Raw genomic sequence first — 18,350 nt, forward strand, 5'->3', positions numbered from 1 at the left:
TTGACCCTAGTGGGAATGGATACCTATTTGCTTGGAGAGCAAGCATCCAGAGCTACTTTCCCAGGTAGTAACTTGGGACATCTTCTCTGGCCCTCCATCTTTGTGGTTGCTGTTGTTTTTGGCCTATTTATGACAATTATTGATTTATAAGAGTTGTGTCAGTTAGAAATGCTTTGCCTGCTGTAAGTAAGCATAAAGAACAGAGTTTTCAATTTTTTTCACAGTACAAAAAGTCTGGAGCAGGCAGCTGTTAGCATTTGTTCAGCAGCTCATGAGGTCCAGAGCCAGCATCGCTGATTCTCTTGGCCTCCCCTTCATGGTTGCAAGATGGCAGCTCCTGTTCTGGGCATCACGCCCACTGTCAGGGCAGGAAGAAAGGGGAAGGCCAGAGCCAGCTGCAGCTGTCCTTTTGTATCAGAAGCAATAGGTTTCCCCAAACCACCCCCACCTCCAGCTGAATTCCACCCAGATCTTACTGGCCAGACTGGATCATATGGCCATCTCTCCTCGCAAGGGAGGCTAGGAAGTGAGCAAGTCACTTTGCTGGTCTCTGCAGTCAAGGCTGTCAAGGGGCTGGAGTTTGGAAGTGAATCTAGGGCTTTTGTTTCTGGAAGAATGGTTTTAAGTCCTGAACCAACTTTCCCTATTCTGCTTTTACTTTTTTTATTTTTATATGAGGTCTAACTCCCCTTGATTTGGAAGTAGGGTGGGACAGCTAAAAAGAATTGTGAGCTGGAAATGAGGAAAGCTTTATTTGCAAGAGCACCCTAAGGAAAAAAGTGTTAGCCGTTTTGACGTCCATGATGGTTCGGCTTGGCTCTGTTCAGTTATCAGATGCCAACTCCAGGGCTGGGGTCCGTGCTGCCAAGTATCGTGTCTGCTCCCATGTGTGAGGAGACAGATCAGTTTTACCTTCATGAAGAGATACTGCATTTGTACTGTAGTGATTCCATATGATGCCCAAGATATTTTGTGGCCACAGTTTCACCAGAGGTCACCCAGCCTTCATCCTCTTTTGGCAAAAGAGACATCACTTTGTCAACAAAGGTCCATATAGTCAAAGGTATGATTTTTCCAGTAGTCACATAGGGATGTGAGAGTTGGACCATAAAGAAGGCTGAGCGCTGAAGAACTGATGCTTTCGAATTGTGGTGCTGGAGAAGACTCTTGAGAGTCCCTTGGACAGGAAGATCAAACCAGTCAATCCTAAAGGAAGTCAACCCTGACTATTCACTGGAAGTGCTGAAGCTGTAAGTTCTTTGCCACCTGATGTGAAGAGCACTCATTGGAAAGGACCCTGATGCTGGGAAAGATTGATAGCAGAGGAGAAGGGGGCAGCAGAGGATGAGATGTGGGATAGCATCACTGACTCAACGGAAATGAATTTGAGAAAACTCGAGGAGATAGTGGAGGATGGAGGACCCTGGCATGCTGCAGTCCATGGGGTCACAAAGAGTCAGACACGACTTAGCAACTGAACAACAGTGTGCTAACCTTCAGCCAGCACTCTGTGGGGAGGTGGGAACACTGAGCTTATTCTCGCTGACTGCCACAGATCTGCTTCCTAGAGCCTCAGAGTCCTGCTGCCTTGGTCATCCTGCCTCCCCTCGAGCAGCTCACCTGCCCTGCCCAAGGCCTCCTTACACTGGAGAGTGGGGCCCGAAGACCCTTCTCTGGCCAACACTATGGCCGTCCCATTCTGTGTCCAAATATTTAGTGGTCACGTGGGTCTGATTTTTAAAATATTTTTAATTTCTCCCCTGGAAAAGAATACTTGCTATACTCACTGGTCATTTCCCCTGACTGTTCATGGTTGAAGGGCCGATGAGTAGTTAATGATAACCAACTCAAGGAGGAGCAGTGGATTAATTCCTTCACCAATAGTCTTGGTTTCCTCAAGGCTAATTAATAAGTCACTTGTTAGATTTCATTTATTTATTTCGGCCATGCCATGTGACTTGTGGGATCTTAGTTCCCTGACCAGGGATGGATCCTGGGCCTTTGGCAGGAAAGGTGTGGAGTCCTAACCACTGGACTGCCTGGGAATTCCTTGTAGGAATCTTATTTAGACAACGCTGAAAAGGAGGAAACACTATGTTTCAAGAGTGGATACTCTTTGGGAAAACACTGACAGGGAAGGGGCACAAGAGGGCTTCGGAGGTGCTGGTCTTGTTCTTTTCTATGATCTGGGTGTTGAAACTGCTGGTCACTTAACCAGTATCCATCCTTTTCTCCTACTGGAGCCCTGACATCCTTGTTGGGGCTGCAGTAACATGTGACAAGATGAAAACATTTCCTGACCTGCTTTGGAACTAGTACCGTTCACATGACATACTTTTGGCCAATGCAGTGTAAGTGAAGGTTGATGGGACTTCCAGGAAATCTCAGGTGGACAGGCTCTGTGGGTCCATGCATTTGACCCCTCCAAAGTGCACTGAGGTTATGGTGCCCGCAGCCTTATGTCCAGTCAGTGGTGCCAGATATCCATTCATGTGCTGTTCTGTCAGATTCCCCTGCATGTTGCCTGTTTGGGGGTTTGATTCACTCCTTCAACAGATAATTACTGAATACTTACTACAGGCTGGGCATGTGCTGATCAGGGTGGTTACAGATTCAGATGTCCCAGGGCCAGGCATGTAATTGGAGATGGAGGCCTAGGGTGAAAGGTGAGGGCTGATAGACTGGAGGTCCCAGACCCGGGCCAGCAAGGAGGATGGGAGAGTCACTGCTCTGCTCTTGCTGATGGTTTGACATGTGAGAAGCTCAAATCTCAAATTTCAGAGTCTTCCCATTTTTTCGAGAGAAGCCAGAAATCTTGATTTATTTTTATTTTTTCAAAATTAACTCTGCCATGAGGCAGGTCTTCTATAGCAGAGGAAAACTGGATGAAGTTGGTGTATTAGTTTTCTCATGGTATGTAACAAATTTCCAGAAACTTCGCAGCTTAGAACTCAAGAATTGCGTCAGTCAGAAGTCCAGGTAGACTTGATTGGGTTCTTGGCTTAGTGTCTCACAGGCTCAAATTAAGGTACTAGCTGGACAAGGCCCTTATCTACAGGCTCAGGAAATGTATCTGCTTCCAAGTTCACTGAGGCCAAAGACATGACAATGTACCACATGAGCGTAAACACAAAAATCAAATCTAGTAACACAAAATGACCCAGTGAGATTATCTTGGGAATTTGTTCAGTTGCTCAGTTGTGCCTGACTCTTTGCGATCCCATGGACTGCAGCACGCCAGGCTTCCCTGACCTTTACCATCTCTCAGAGCTTGCTCAAACTTATGTCCATTGACTCAGTGATACCATCCAACCATCTCATTCTCTGTCATCCCCTTCTCCTCCTGCCTTCAATCTTTCCCAGCATCAGGGTCTTCTCTAATGAGTCAGCTCTTTGCATCACGTGGCCAAAGTATTGGAGTTTCAGCTTCAGCAAAAGTCCTTCCAATGATTATTCAGGACTGATTTCCTTTAGGATTGACTGGTTTGAACTCCTTGCAGTCCAGAGGACTCTGAAAAGTCTTCTCCAACACCACAGTTCAAAAGCATCAATTCTTTTGCACTCAGCTTTCTTTATGGTCCAACTCTCATATCCATACATGACTACTGGAAAAACCATAGCTTTGACTAGATGGACCTTTGTCAGCAAAGTAATGTCTCTGCTTTTTAATATGCTGTCTAGGTTGGTCATAGCTTTTCTTCCAAGGAGCAAATGTCTTTTAACCAGGTTGATTTAGCATCTGGAAAATTAAGGCAATATGTCATATTAATATAATAAAGGACAGAACATACCTGGTCATGTTAATATATGCAGAAAAAAGCAGTTGTCAGAATTCAACACTTATTCATGATAAAACTCTCAAACTCCAAGTATAAGGGAATTTCTTCAGGCAGGTAAAAGAGAGTCTAAGAAAAAAACCTATAGCAAACATCAGACTTACTAGCGATAAGACTAAAGGTGTCTTTCATAAGTGTAAGAAGAAAGCAAGGATGTCCATTCTCAATACTTCTGTTTAGTAGCATAGTGGATGTTCTAAGCCCATCAAGAAGATAAGGAAAATAGATTAAAGGTATCCAGGTTGAAGATGAAGAAATATTATATAAAACTGTGTTTGTTTGCATATGATTTGATCCTGTATCTGGAAAATCCTAGTGAATCTTAAAAACCAATTAAAACTAATAAATGAGAATGTCAGAGGATACAAAAACCAGTATTTCTACATACTGATAATGGACAATCTAAGAATGAAATGAAGAAGAACAATGCCATTTACAATATAGCACTTAAAGGAATAAAATACTTAACAGAAATATAACAAAAGATGTATGAGAGCTAAAGATTATAAAACACTGCTCACTAAACTTCAAAAGATCTAAATAAATGGGGATATATACCATTTTCATGAATTGAAAGAGTCACTACTGTTAAAATGGCAGCTCTCCCCAAACTGAATTATATATACAATTCAAATCAAAGTCCAAAACCAGTTTTTTGGTGGTAGAAATTGACAAGCTGATCGTAAGATTTACATGGAAATGCAATATACCAGAATAGCAAAACAATTGTGAAAATCAACAACACAGTTGGGGTACTGTTTTACTCATTTTCAAAGCTTATTATAAAATAATAGTTGTCAAGACTGTGTTACAATGGTGTAATTATAGATGTACATCAGTGGAAATCAATAGAAAGTCTAGAAAATCCTTATGTTTGTGGTAAATCGATTTTCAACAAAAGTGCCAAGGGAATTCAACTAGGGAAAGATATTTTCTTTTAACAAATGGTTTGGGGACAATTGGCTATCCATATGCAAAAAGATAAATAAATTTAAAACTTTATATCATGTGTAAAAATTAATTCAAAATCAATTACAGATTAGATGTTAAATTGAAAACTATAAAACCTGAAAAAACCCACAGGAAAAAATCTTTGTGACTTTGGTTCAGGCAAAAATTTCTTAGATATGATACCAAAAACACAATTCATAAAAGAAAAATTTTCTAAATTGTAAGTCATTGAAATAAAAAATCTTGGCACTTCCAAAGATATCATTTAAAAAAAGAAAATACACTCCACAGCCTGGGAGAAAATATTTGCAAATCATATATCTTATTAAGGACCTGTATCTGAAATAGATAAAAAATTCTTATAACTCAATAAGGCAAATGACCCAGTTAAAAATTGGCAACAGTTTTCAATAGATGCTTCACCAAAGAAGATATTTGTGTGGCTAAAAATAATATTAAAAGATGATCAACATCACTAGTCATTAGGGAACTGCAAATTAAAATCACAGGAGATACCACTATACATTTATTAGAATAAAGATCATCTGAAAGTCTAATGATGCCAAGTGTTGGTGCAGATGAGGAGAAATAAGAACCCTCCTACATTGCTGCTGGGAATGTAAAATGTGGTACAGTCACTTCAGAAAACAATTTGTCAGTTCCTTATAATGTTAAACGTAACAGTTATAGCATGACCCAACAATTTCATCTTGCAGTACCCTAGAAAAATGACAGCATATCCCCATTAAGAGTTTATGTAAATATTCACAACAACATTATCCATAACAGCAAAAATCTGAAAATAAATGAAATGTTCATCACCTGGTAAATGGATAAAGAAGATCTAGTGTATGTAATGGAATACTATTCAGCAGTAAAAAAGGAACTAACTGTTTATATAGCTACAACATAGATAAACGTTATGCTCAGTGAAAGAAGCCAGACACACAAGACTGTGATTTCATTTAAGTGACTTTGTAGAAAAGGCAAATCTGTAAGGATGGAAAACAAATCATTGGTGGCCAAGAGATGGAAATTGGATTGTGACTGACTGCACATGGACAGAGGAAGACTTTTGGGGAGTGATGGAAATATTGGGGTGAGAGAGTCAATTCCTAGGTAGGTTGATAAGAAGTCCAGGGTCCCAAAGGAGGAGAAAGGGGTATGGGGCATCAAGGAGAAAAGGACAAACATGTTTTTTTCTACATTGCTTTGTCTTAGTCAATATAACAGTGTATCAAGAACCTTCTGACTAATCTTGTTATCTTAAGAGGTATATTGTGGGAGTGGGTCTGGTAAGACCTTTCTATTGTTAGTTCTAATCTTGTTAATTTAAGGTGTATGTTGTGGGAGTGGGTCTGGTAAAAGTATATAAGGCCTTGCTAAGACTAGTGAGTGGGGGTACTTTCTGACCCCTTCTGATGTCTTTGTCAGAAGCTTTCTTTGTCCCCTTTTATACTTTAATAAAACTCTGCTACATAAAAGCTCTTGAGTGATCAAGTTTGGTCCCTGGTCTGGAAGCAATATCTTCTTCGGAGATCACGAATCTGACATCGTTCACCATAAGCTATCAGGGGCAGATCAGGTGATAGTTTCATAACTTTTTAAATTTACTAAAAATCATTGAATTACCTGGAGGAGGAAATGGCAACCCACTCCAGTATTCTTGCCTGGAGAATCCCATGGACAGAGGAGCCTGCTGGGCTATGGTCTACGGGATTGCAAAGACTTGGATACAACTTAGCAACTGTAATGCTCAAAATTCTCCAAGTCAGGTTTCAATAGTATATGAACCGTGAACTTCCAGATGTTTGTTCAAGCTGGATTTAGAAAAGGCAGAGGAACCAGAGCTCAAATTGCCAACATCCATTGGATCATCAAAAAAGCAAGAGAATTCCAGAAAAACATCTACTTCTGCTTTATTGACTACACCAGAGCCTTTGTGTGGATCACAACAAACTGTGGAAAATTCTTCAAGAGAAGGGAATACCAGACCACGTGACCTGCCTCCTGAGAAATCTGTATGCAAGTCAAGAAGCAACAGTTAGAACTGGACATGGAAAAACAGACTGGTTCCAAATTGGGAAAGGAGTATGTCAAGGCTGTATATTGTCACCCTGCTTATTTAACTTATATGCAGAGTACATCATGAGAAATGCTGGGCTGCAGGAAGCACAAGGTGGAATCAAGATTGTTGGGAGAAATATCAATAACCTCAGATATGCAGGTGACACCACCTTTATGACAGAAAGCAAAGAAGAACTAATGAGCTTCTTGATGAAAATGAAAGAGAGTGAAAAAGTTGGCTTAAACCTTAACATTCAGAAAACAAAGATCATGGCATCGAGTCCCATCACTTCATGGCAAATAGATGGGGGAAATAATGGAAACAGTGACAGATTTTATTTCCTTGGGCTCCAAAATCACTGCAGATGGTGATTACAGCCATGAAATTAAAAGACACTTGCTCCTTGGAAGAAAAGTTATGACCAACCTAGATAGCATATTAAAAAGCAGAGACATTACTTTGCCAACAAAGGTCTATCTAGTCAAAGCTATGGTTTTTCCAGTAGTCATGTATGGAAGTGAGAGTTGGACCATAAGGAAAGCTGAGCGCTGAAGAATTGATGCTTTTGAACTGTGGTGTTGGAGAAGACTCTTGAGAGTCCCCTGGACTGCAAGGAGATCCAACCAGTCCATCCTAAAGGAAATCAGTCCTGAATATTCATTGGAAGGACTGATGCTGAAGCTGTAATTCCAATACTTTGGCCATGTGATGCAAAGAGCTGACTCATTAGAGAAGACCCTGATGCTGGGAAAGATTGAAGGCAGGAGGAGAAGGGGATGACAGAGGATGAGATGGTTGGATGGCATCACTGACTCAATGGACGTGAGTTTGAGTAGGCTCCAGGAGTTGGTGATGGACAGGGAGGCTTGGTGTGCTACGGTCCATAGGGTCAGAAAGAGTTGGACACGACTTGAGTGACTGAACTGAACTGAGCAACTGAGCAGGCGCACACACACATTGAATAACCATGTATTAATGGTGAACTTTATGGTAGGCAGATCACACTTCAGTAAAACTATTTAAAAATTAAATCTTCCAATTCTAAAATGTTTTGGGGAATTCCTTGGTGGTCTAGTAATTAAGACTCTGTGGTTTCACTGCAAATGGCCTGGGTTCAATTCCTGGTTGGGGAACTAAGATCCCACAAGCCACAAGATACAGCCCTGCACACAAAAACACCAAAAACACTGTTCTCACCTAGTTCAAATTCTTAAAGAACCTCTGTGGAAAATAATGCCCCAAGTTTAAGCCCTTGGGCTGCCTACTTGCTACATTAGTGCTAAGCTGCATGAAGAGAAATTTGAATAAAATAAAATCCTTGTCCTCCAGGAGTTTAAGATCCAAAGGGAGAAAATGGAACAGTTAAGTTATGAAACCCTATAATAATAAATATTCATGGGCAAGGAGGTATAGGTTCAGAGAAGGCCTGGCTCTGACTCAGCAGGATTGGGGGTGGCACAGATGAACCTGGACACTCAAGTGAGGTTTTGAAAGGTAAGTAGGAATTCAGGAGATGGCCAGGTATAGGAAGTGGAGAAAAGGGGTAGGTTATATTTCCAGGTAGAGGGAACAGAATGGGCAAAGGCTTGGAGGTATGAGAAGGCAATTCTCTTTTGAAAACTGGGAAGGTCGCAGATACAGTTTACCTGGAGATAAAGAGCAGGAAACAAAAGCAGGGGCCAGATCATGAAGGGTTTGGCAGGCAGTGTGAAAAGTCTTTGGACAAAAGATTAAGCATTAAGAATTTATTTGTTGGAGGAATATGGGCTTCCTTCCTGTGGCCTGAGTTAAACTGTATCTTGGCAACATCATATTGCACTAATTAAAAAAAATATCCACTAATATACTACTTACCATGTGCCAGCACTATTTTAATACTTCCCTGGTGGCTCAGACAGTAAAAGAATCTGCCTGCAATGCAGGAGACCTGGGTTTGATCCATGGGTTGGGAAGATCCTCCAGTATTCTTGCCTGGAGAATTCCATGGAGAGAGGAGCCTGGCGGGCTACAGTCCATGGTATCTCAAAGAGTTGGACATGACTGGGCAACTAACATACATAAACCCCCTTAATCCCATCTGTAGTGGTTCTCAGACTCTCACCTGTGTCAGATTCACTTGGAAGTCTTCTTAAAACAGAGAAACCACCGAGTTTCTAATTTAGGAGGTCTGGAGTAGAGCTGGAGAATTTACATTTCAGTCTAGTTCCCAGGAGAAGCCACCGCTGCTGGTCCAGGAGGCACACTTGGAGAACAGCTGCCTTACACACACCTTATAAGAAAGGTATCATCATCATCACCATCTTTCCCACTTTACAGAGGAAACAGATGGAAAGTCAAGCAGTCTGCCCACAAGGGCATATAACTCTTAGTGATGGAGCAGGTGGTCAATGCCAGGCAGCGTCTGCCATGTTTCCTGGTTCACAGGTTGCAAAGAAGCAGAGTTAAGGGCTGGCATTTTCAGTCCTTCCTTGCAACTGTCAAGAATATATTACACATGCATACACACACACACACACACACACACACACACACACACACACTCATGCACACATATGCATAGGCCTTAACAAACATCTGAGCTAAAAGAATTAGGGATGCTAACGGATGCCAAGTGGGTAGTGAGGGAAACTGTTTGAGAAACTCTTCAGGCCATTCCAGTGAAGTATTGTTTTGGTCCTACTGGAATGAAGCCAGGATTCAGACATGCACAAGTATCAATGTACAAAATGACTAGTTAAATACGCAAAAGGAAATAATAAAATTAAATGTCACAACTCAAAACTGAACCATACGTGAATCCTCAGTCTCTGTTGTTTCCAATATATTTGAAATGTTTTTGTATTATGAAAATTAACAATATCTAGAGATGATATAACCTTGTTATACATGCTGCTTTAGGTGGGTAGTCCCAAGATGAAAATGGCAGTTCTTTCATGAATCGGCTTGCTTTTCACATCTTAACCTAATTTGTAGCATCTCCCTGGTTGCCTTCCAATAAACAGCAACTTCCCTAAATCAGTGGCATTATGTTATTTCGGAGATCTGAATCACAGAGAGTGTAATCCAAGCCCGCATGCTCCATCTTGTCATTTGTGCGGAGTGCTGTATATCTAATTAAAGCTTCTTACAGGTCCATAAAAAGACCTAACATTAAAAAAGCAGTCTGGGCTGGAGAAAGCCCCAGGGCAGATTGAAGAAGGGGGTTCTCATTAACAATGAACACATTTGCTTAAATTCAAAGTTAAGTAATCATATATTAATTTATACTTGAATATTTTAAAATATTGCCTAAGCATAATCAGATCATGTTACCACATTGATGGTGTGGAACTGAAAATGGGTCATGTTCTTGCCAGCAGCACTCCAGCTTCCCAAGAAACACCGGAGATGAATAAATGATTCACCACATGGCCAGGACTGCAGCCCTTTCTCTGGAAGAGAATTCAAGCCCACTTTATTTAAGCCAAGGTATTATTCTGTTCCTTTTTTATTTATTGTTTTTCTATTCTTGTGTCCTGTTTTCCTTATAGAATTTATTCAAAACCTAAGTTACATTATTTTCCAAGGGCTTATCTAGTAAGACATTGTTTTGTGATGAGTGTTCTATCGCAGGGGCTACAGACCTGGTGGTGGTCTTCAACCACTGGAGTTCCCTTGGGAGACCATTAGAATGGTATTTTTTTCCCCTTTTCTTGGCTATGGGGTTCCCTGAATAGTAATCCCTCCCTAAGGAGAAAAGCGCAAGGCCTTGCAGCTTTGTTTTCCAGCAACAAAGGAATGAATTCCACAAGCTCCTGCTGAACATACTGCTCGAGTTAGAATGTGTGTCAAAGTGAGACGATTCTTTGAAGGCCTTTGTAAGCCAGTGTTATCCCAGAGGTGGGGCCTCAACTCAGGCCTGAGGGGCAGAGGCCCACAGCCCAAGGCTTTCCCCAGCCAGTGACATCACCCCATGCCAGAGTGTTAGAGTAACTTGGAGTCCTCCTTTAAACCCCCCCTTTTTAAAAAAATAATAATAAGCCTTTATTAGATACCTTTTATATAGCAAGACTGTTCTAATTATTTTATTTTTGCTTTTTTAAAAAAATTGGAGTATAGTTGCTTTACAGTGTTGTGTTTCTGCTATACAGCAAAGTGAATCAGCTATATTTATACATATATTCCCTCTTTTTGGATTTCCTTCACATTTAGGTCATCACAGAGCAGAGTCCGTTCCACTCTGTGCAACCCCATGGACTGTAGCCCTCCAAGCTCCTCTGTCCATGGGATTCTCCAGGCAAGGGTACTAGAGTGGGTTGCCATTCCCTTCTCCCTTCCTGACCCAGGGATAGAACCTGCATCTTTTCCTGGACTGCGTCTCCTGCATTGGCAGGTGGGTTCCTTAGCACTAGTGCCACCTGGGAAGCCCCCCTTAACTTTAACCTTCCCTTATTACCCTGAGTGTTTGTACCTCCCAACAATCCACTCTTGCTTTCCAGTCATCTTCAGACATGCAAAGTAGATGCCCAGGAGACAGTCTGGAAAAAAAAAAAGGCTTCTGACGTTTGCAGGTCAGCAGAGACAATTGCTCAAGCCATCTAGATTTCTTTTTCCCCTCCAGTCGATTTAATCACATTTGGAGCATCTAAGCAGCTCACCCCCTCCCCCGCCCTCCCTGCAGCAGGTTGTGCCCTTTTTTGCTAGGGGTTCTCTCTTGGGGGAGGGGTGGAGGGCTGGGAGAATCCGAAATGGAAAAGCAGGTTGGAGAATCTGGCATCTGGCGTGTCACTTATTTCCAGAAAGCAAGGGAAGCTGATCTCCATGGCGCGCCAAGCTTCCAAGGATTGGGAGATGGGAGCGCCTGCCCCTCTCCCCCACCCTCCCAAACTTTCCACTCCGGCCATCGCTAAGCTCCATTTGGGAGCCACCTGCCTGGTGACCATGCCGCTGAACCATCCGGGGCACGGTTAATGCCTGGCATGTTCTGAGTCCCTGACTTCACATGCTTTAATACTTCTCACGACCTTTCGCCTTTTCACGCTTTTCCAGAGGAGGCAGCCTGGCCAGGCAAGGGTCTCCTGCTGACCTTTAAAGCCAGCACTGTGTTCAGATGCTGGGCTTTTCTCTTTTTTAAAAATAGCAACAAAATCAACAAAATTCCTTCTAATTGGGTTCCCAGAGAGAAGAAACTGTAGAGAAAAAAAATACATGTACGTATATTCGTGAACGTATATATTTTTTTCCCGCTCTTTGTTTAAACCTGGGCGGGAGATGGGGGTGAACCTTTAGAAGGGTGAAGTGCCTGGTGCCCTCAGACCCCCGCCCCAAGACGCAGAGTCCTGTGAGGACGCGGTCCCTTCCCTCCGATTTCCGCCACGCCTCGGCTGCTTTTCTGGGCCATTGTCCCGTGTCCCTAGTGCCTCCTCCTTCATCAGCTTGCCCTTGCTCGGGCGCCTCGCCCGCTTCCTACCGCCAGCCGCAGCCCAGACTCGCTGGGGTCGGGGCGCTGCCAGGATGCCCTGCAGCAGCTCGCGCGCCGGAGCCCGCAGGTGCGCCCCGCCCCGCCCTCGCCGCGGCCCCGCCCCGGCGCCTACGTCACAATGACGCGCGTCCCGCGCAGGCGCATCTCTGTCCCCCACCCCCTCCCCGCGGCCGGCTGCCCGCTTGGTATTATGATTAGTGCTGGGTGCGGGGATTCGGCGGCCAGGAGGGAGTTGTCGGCGCCGCGGCCGCTGCGGACTGAAGCCCGCCTGCTTGCTGAGGTAGGGGCGAGCGCGCAGTGCAGCCGGGAGCGGCGGCCGTGGGCGAGGGACGGGCTGGCCGCCGCCGCCGAGCGGCCTCAGCGGTTGCCGGGCTGGGCGCCGGGGCCGGGGCGCCCGCCGCAGGCGGAAAGTAAGTTGCGCGCTCCCCGCGTCGCGGGCCCGGGAGGACGCGGGCCCGGGGCTGCGGCGGCCCGGACTCCGCGCGGCGGCGGTGCGGCCTGATGGCCTGGCGGCAGGCAGCGGGCGGCGGCGGGGCCCGCACGGGAGCGGGCATTGCGGCGGCCGGCCACGGGCGCCCCGAGGCCCTGCCCTTGCGGCCGCGGCGGGATTGCGGCACCTCGGGAGGCGCCTGCATCCCCGCGCCCCGCCCCGGAGCGGGCCGAGTGCGGCGCCCGCGGGTCTCCGCGCCCAAGGTTCTCTCGTATGGTGTTTTCTTCACTAAAGGTGTTTTCCTTTTTCAAAAGAATCTGGAGATCTGGCCGCAGCAAGGGAATTCCTTGCTAAGACTGCAGCCGTACAATAGAATGGGGATATTGTTGTCTGTAGAGAAAGGGCATCGGGGTAAGGAAGGAGGAGCAGTGCTGTTCCCGAGGGACAGCTAGAATTTTTCAGATTGGAAAGCCTCCGTTCTTTTCCATAGTCATCGCCTGTTGATTCCTTTCTGGATCGTTTTACAAAACCCTTCCTTCCTTTTGCTTGGACTTGGGATTCAGGAAAGTGACAGCCTTTTACCCTGAGTGCGGTTGCTGGAGCTATGCTGTTCTTAACAGTTGGGTCAGTTAAAATTCGGTAGCTGTATAGTGAGTTCTGTTCAAGTCCAATATTTGGAGGGTTGAGAGGGGATTTAGGAGTAGGGTTCGTAAGCCTCTGGACGTCTAAGGGTATAGGATTTTTCACACTATCTAGTTACTCCCCCCCCCTTCCATTTAATTGAGTACATTTTCACAATCTTAGGAGCAGGTGGTAAAGCTGACTTAATGCGTTTCACGTTTTATGGTGAAAGGTGAAGCGTGGCAAGCAGGTAATGGAACTGCAAGTGTTCCGCGTCTTGATCAGATTCCACCTGATTCCTATCAAACACCAGATGCCTCAGTTTGGGTTCCTTGTATGGGGTTGAGGTGCTAGTCCCAAATCAGTCTAATTTATCAGAATGTGTATCAGTGTACTTTAAAGCCTGAGGTTGTCAAGGCTTATGTAATCAATTTGTTAATTTATAATCTTGTTACATTGCTCTCCAGATTTATAAAATCATTCCCTTAAGGAAATCTGTCTTCAGCGTCTGCTTAAATATTTTTCTTGGAATTGGATTCCTGAAGAGGAATGTACTGTACTAGTGGTGATTAAAGCAAACTAATTAGACAAGTTTCTTCAAAAAAAAAAAAAATCACGTTGGTTCTTTTATTCGACCAATTGTCTCTAATAGGAAAACAGATGACATTCCCATTTTACAGAAGTAAAAATGAGAGAAGTGACATGACATTCCCAAGGTCACTTATTGAGGCAAGTCACTTACTGAAGCAGTATAGTAATTGAAAGTCAGGTGTATTGAGTTAGCTTTTCTTATTTCTCCATCTTTAAGGTTTTTCTGGCAGGGAACTTTGCCACCTTTCTGTTAATTTGCACAATCAGTTTTTTATCGTTTTCTTTAGTATAGAAAAGTTACTTTCACTGTATATTTTTTTTTCTGCTATTCTGAATAAGTCTTTCTGTATTATTCCAGTAAGATCCATTTGTAGAAAACATACAAGGACTGAGAAGTTATGTAATTTTTATTTTTCTAGAACAGAAGTATACATTGGGCCGTTAAGGTTCAAATGTAATCCCATAATCCTAAAATGAAGGCCTTGAATGTTCGTATTAAAATTGAAGAGCTTTCAGATAATTTTACTTGTTGCAGGAAATATTGTGTGTCTAAACTTTACGATGGGTGTTTCATATAGAAAGTGAAACTAAATAGAAGAAAAAACTATTTTTGGAGCTATTGAGTAGCCCAGGTTCTAAGCATTGGTATAAATAAGGCTTGGTTGCTTCTCTGAAACAGGTTGTTTGAGCCTAAGAATTCATTACACTTCCCAGGAAAAAAGGGTACACTTTCCACGTGATCAGAATTTTAGGAATTAAAAACATAGATGAGGATTTTACTGCATGCTAGCTGTTTGTTTAACCACCAAAATTTAGAGTTTCTAGCCAAGATGTTCTTATAAGAAGACTAATTATTTAGAATATAGATACTTCCCAGTGTGTGTGTGTATATGCAAGTCTATTCTTAGAGCAATTTAGGTGGAAGAGTTGAGTGGTTTGTAGCAGTTTTGAAGGTAAACTAAACCTAAGATCATTTATTCATGGAGCCTTTGTCTACTTTGGGGGCCCTGGGTTAGCAGGTGGCAATAGAAAAGTGAATAAAAATGAGTTCCTGGCTTTCAGGCTATTGTGAATTATATTTACACAGGGGTAAACAATGACAGCAGGTTCAAGTGCTGTGATGAGGCACAGGCAAAACCCCTGGGCAAGGGGCAGTTTGACTGGGGAATGCCTCACAGAGTAGGCGATGGTTGAACCAGTCTTGGACAGGTAGAGTTCCCAGGCAGAGAAAAGGGGAAAGGGCTCCATGGGTTTAGGGAGGTTGAAAAGACAAGGTCAGATGGTGGAGGAAGAATTTAGATCCAAGTGGGTGAAAGGGAGCTGAGGAGGTAGAGACAATGCAGCTGTTTTTGTTTTTTTTAAGGCTGTGGAAAGGAAGGGGGCAAAGAAGGGCAGTAGGCTTGGGGTTGAAGGGGAGGACGTGTTTTGGTATTGTTTTCGTTTGGGAAGGGCCAGTATAAAACCTCTCAGATTTAATGACCTCCTGAGTGAGCGCTGGAAATGTGTTGTCTGGTCTGGATAATCTGGAGCTGCGTTATTCTCACTGCAGATCATTTCCTCATCTTGTTTTCCTGTATTATCTGCTTTGGGTTGAGGCCTTACATCCCGTGGGAAACCATTTCTTCCTGGTGGAAGGGGAGGAACCTGACTAAAGAGGATTCCTGCTCTACCTTCCCTGAATGTTTATTTCTCTGCTGTTACTTCCAGAGCCTTCTGAGATTCTACTTTGGCACCTCCAGCGTTTGGCCTCTGCTCAGGTAGGCTCTTTCCTGACCAAGCAGGCCTCTCTCCCTGTCCTTACTGGTTGTGTCCTATTCCCCAGACTGCTGCCCTGTGGCTACAGCAGTTACTTCAGAGTTGGAGGGCACTGGCTGCCCATGCCCCATGTTTTCAGTTCTGCAGTGTCTCCAGGCTCAGAGCAAGATTAGGGGGAGGGGTGTCTGTCTGAATGTCCAAACACGCAACCCCTCAACTACATGTTGGCCTGAAATGTGATGGAAGTTATGAAATCAGTGCTCCAGAAATGTAGGTTACAGGACATGTAACTGGTCAAATCATAGCCTCGCTGGCCTCAATTTCTCAGTTGTTGTCACGCAGTTACTTCTCTCAAACGCAGAAGACTGTCAGCTCCTTGGAGGCAGAGATGCCTCTTCTTTGATTGTTGTATCCCCAGACCAGTGTTACGCCTCACACGTAGGCAGTGTACCTAAGAAATGTCCTGGTGAAGAAATGTGAAAAATCTGAACTGTAATTTGCTGCTCATTAATGAATACCATACCCATTTTATCCAAATGGGTTGGATAGAAATTGCTTCTCATTCATAGAATCCCAGAGCTAGAGGCAGATGTTCCACTCTAGAACAGCAAATGGTAGATGCTTAGGAAATGTTTGTTGCCATCCTGTATTCCTGGTGTGAGTAAATGCCCCACCTGCTACCACTCTCCACTAGAGTCATTCCAGATTCCTGTCTTTGCTTTGCCCCCTGTGCGTTGCGTTTCTGGATTCTACTTCCTAAGCGTGTCTCCTCCATTACATCCTCCTCACCACTGCCCAGATTCAGGCTGCCCTCATTTTTAAATCTTTAATCATTTTTCTGGAGACATTTTCAGTAGTCTCCTCACTTGTGTTCAGGATCTAGTCTTGCCCTTCCAATCTGATCTTCACTTTGCTGCCAGAGTGGTTTGTTCAGCTGTCATCTCTGATTGCCATGCCCCTGCTCAGGATTCTTCCTTGGCTTCTTAGTGCCAGCTTTCATTTGTTCATTTAATAAAGTGTATCTATATATTTCAGGCAGATGCTACACTCGGCGGGCCCAGGGATGCAGAGCTGAATAAAGCAGACATGTGTCTTACGCGGGCTGAATTTATCATGTAGTCTAGTGAGGGGTACAGATTATTAATCACATAATCACACAAATAATTATATAACCACAACTGTGATACAGGCCATGATGGAAGAGGGCATAGTGCTGTGAGAGGGACAGGAGCTGGTGTGCAGAAGTATAGGAGGAGAGAGAGAGGAATGGTCTGGATGGTGGCCTTTGTGCTGGCCCTAAAGCATGGCAGAGGCTGGCCACGTGTGAGCAGTATCCACTCATGTGCATGGGACACGAGGACCTTCGGGTATGCGGTCCTTCCCTGCCTATCTCTCACCTTGTCTTGTACCCTGTGCTCTGTGTGTGTTACTGTCCCAGGCACACTGAGGCCACTTTCCACCTCAGCCAGTTTCAGTTCTTAGCTTAAACAAAATAATTCTCTGAGATGCCTCCTGTGAACTCCCCAAAGGCAGGTTTAGGGGAAAGAACTCCTCTTCCAGCCTTCCAGTGAGAGGTGTAAACAATGGAGGGCAGTGGCCTTCCTGTTATATCCAGTACAGCCCTTGAGGGGTAGTGTTTTGGGCCAGTGAAGGGTGAGGATAAGGATGTCAAAGTAAGATGGGGAACTAAGTATACAACTCCGCTCAGATGTCAAACTCTGTGAAAGGGAAGCCAGTTGTGAAAAAGCTGGGGTGATTTTAATCCCACTGACATATTGCTGATGTGTATTATCGCCTTTGGCTTCATAATTGTTCCAGGCGGCGCTTATCTTTGTGTTATAGACGAAAGACGTGCCTGTTGACAGAAGTGGAGTATCTCCTTGGGCTCCAAGTCCTATAGTACTCTTTTATGCTATGATGCTGCTCCTCATATTTGCTGAGGAAATGAATTTTGATAATTTTTAATGTGCACCTCAGAGGTTTAGACAATGAGAAAATTTGGCTCTGTGGCACTTTGAAATGTGACTCTTAGGTTGCTGTCCCAGCTCTTCTCTGATGTTCCCTCCCCTTCTATGTACAGACTTATCTCTTAGGTCATTACATTGTCTTCATATTGCATAGGTAGGGGAAAATGTTTAAATAGTATATCTAACTGGGTTTATTATTTAGACACGTTGGTTCTTTTGTATTAAGGAGAGTATATTTTAGGTAATGTAGGTTTCACTCAGTATAATGTATGTAGGTAAAGTTCATTTTAGATCTAGGACACTATACTAACAAATATTCATTGGACAGATTATGAAGCTTAGAGCATGCCGTATTTATGGGTCTGTTAAATAGTCCAAATATTGCACAGTAATTTTTTTTTAATAGTGGACAACAGTTAGGCAATTGAATTTAAGAGTTTAGCTTTGTGTTCTATCTCATTTTCTGCAGGTTAAACAATTCTCTCTTTATTGATAATAAAGCATTATGAGTACTACAGAAGACATGTAGAATGACAATACTCAATCTACAGTTTCAAGACATGATCTGATCCTTTGTTCTCCTCTTCTATGAGTATTTGCTAATCCTCTTGTGAAGGAAAATGCTTTGTTTGAAACAAATGGAGAGACTGTAATTTGCAAAGTATATTAA

At 43.6% G+C, this 18,350-nt stretch overlaps 1 protein-coding gene and 1 long non-coding RNA gene across 22 annotated transcripts in view; one reads left to right on the forward strand and one right to left on the reverse strand.

Annotated features, from left to right (window-relative positions):
• SNRK (SNF related kinase) overlaps positions 1 to 18,350 on the forward strand; it is a 141,844-nt gene that overhangs the window by 63,741 nt on the left and 59,753 nt on the right. For 5 of the 19 annotated variants that reach the window (XM_081527756.1, XM_081527740.1, XM_081527752.1 and 2 more), the window contains one exon: positions 10,215 to 10,323. The gene's annotated coding sequence lies outside the window, so the exon portion shown is untranslated. Of the gene's footprint in view, positions 1 to 10,211; positions 10,324 to 11,046; positions 11,228 to 12,512; positions 12,727 to 15,665; positions 15,716 to 18,350 lie in introns of those variants that run through there. The other 14 variants (XM_081527739.1, XM_081527751.1, XM_081527747.1 and 11 more) reach the window with 7 other exon arrangements.
• On the reverse strand, positions 10,097 to 12,428 carry LOC145520685 (uncharacterized). 3 transcript variants are annotated; one of them, XR_014064717.1, is made up of 4 exons: positions 12,305 to 12,428; positions 11,767 to 12,023; positions 11,306 to 11,372; positions 10,097 to 10,286 (listed from the first exon to the last, which is right to left on the reverse strand). It is a non-coding gene; the product is annotated as an uncharacterized LOC145520685 (long non-coding RNA). The 3 variants fall into 3 exon arrangements; XR_014064718.1 differs by having other exon boundaries at positions 11,291 to 11,372; XR_014064719.1 differs by having other exon boundaries at positions 11,291 to 11,372; positions 11,763 to 12,023; positions 12,305 to 12,408.

The sequence above is a fragment of the Giraffa tippelskirchi genome, chromosome 9, assembly GCF_054371585.1.
Source record: "Giraffa tippelskirchi isolate mGirTip1 chromosome 9, T2T-mGirTip1v1.2.pri, whole genome shotgun sequence".
Classification (NCBI taxonomy): Eukaryota; Metazoa; Chordata; class Mammalia; order Artiodactyla; family Giraffidae; genus Giraffa; species Giraffa tippelskirchi.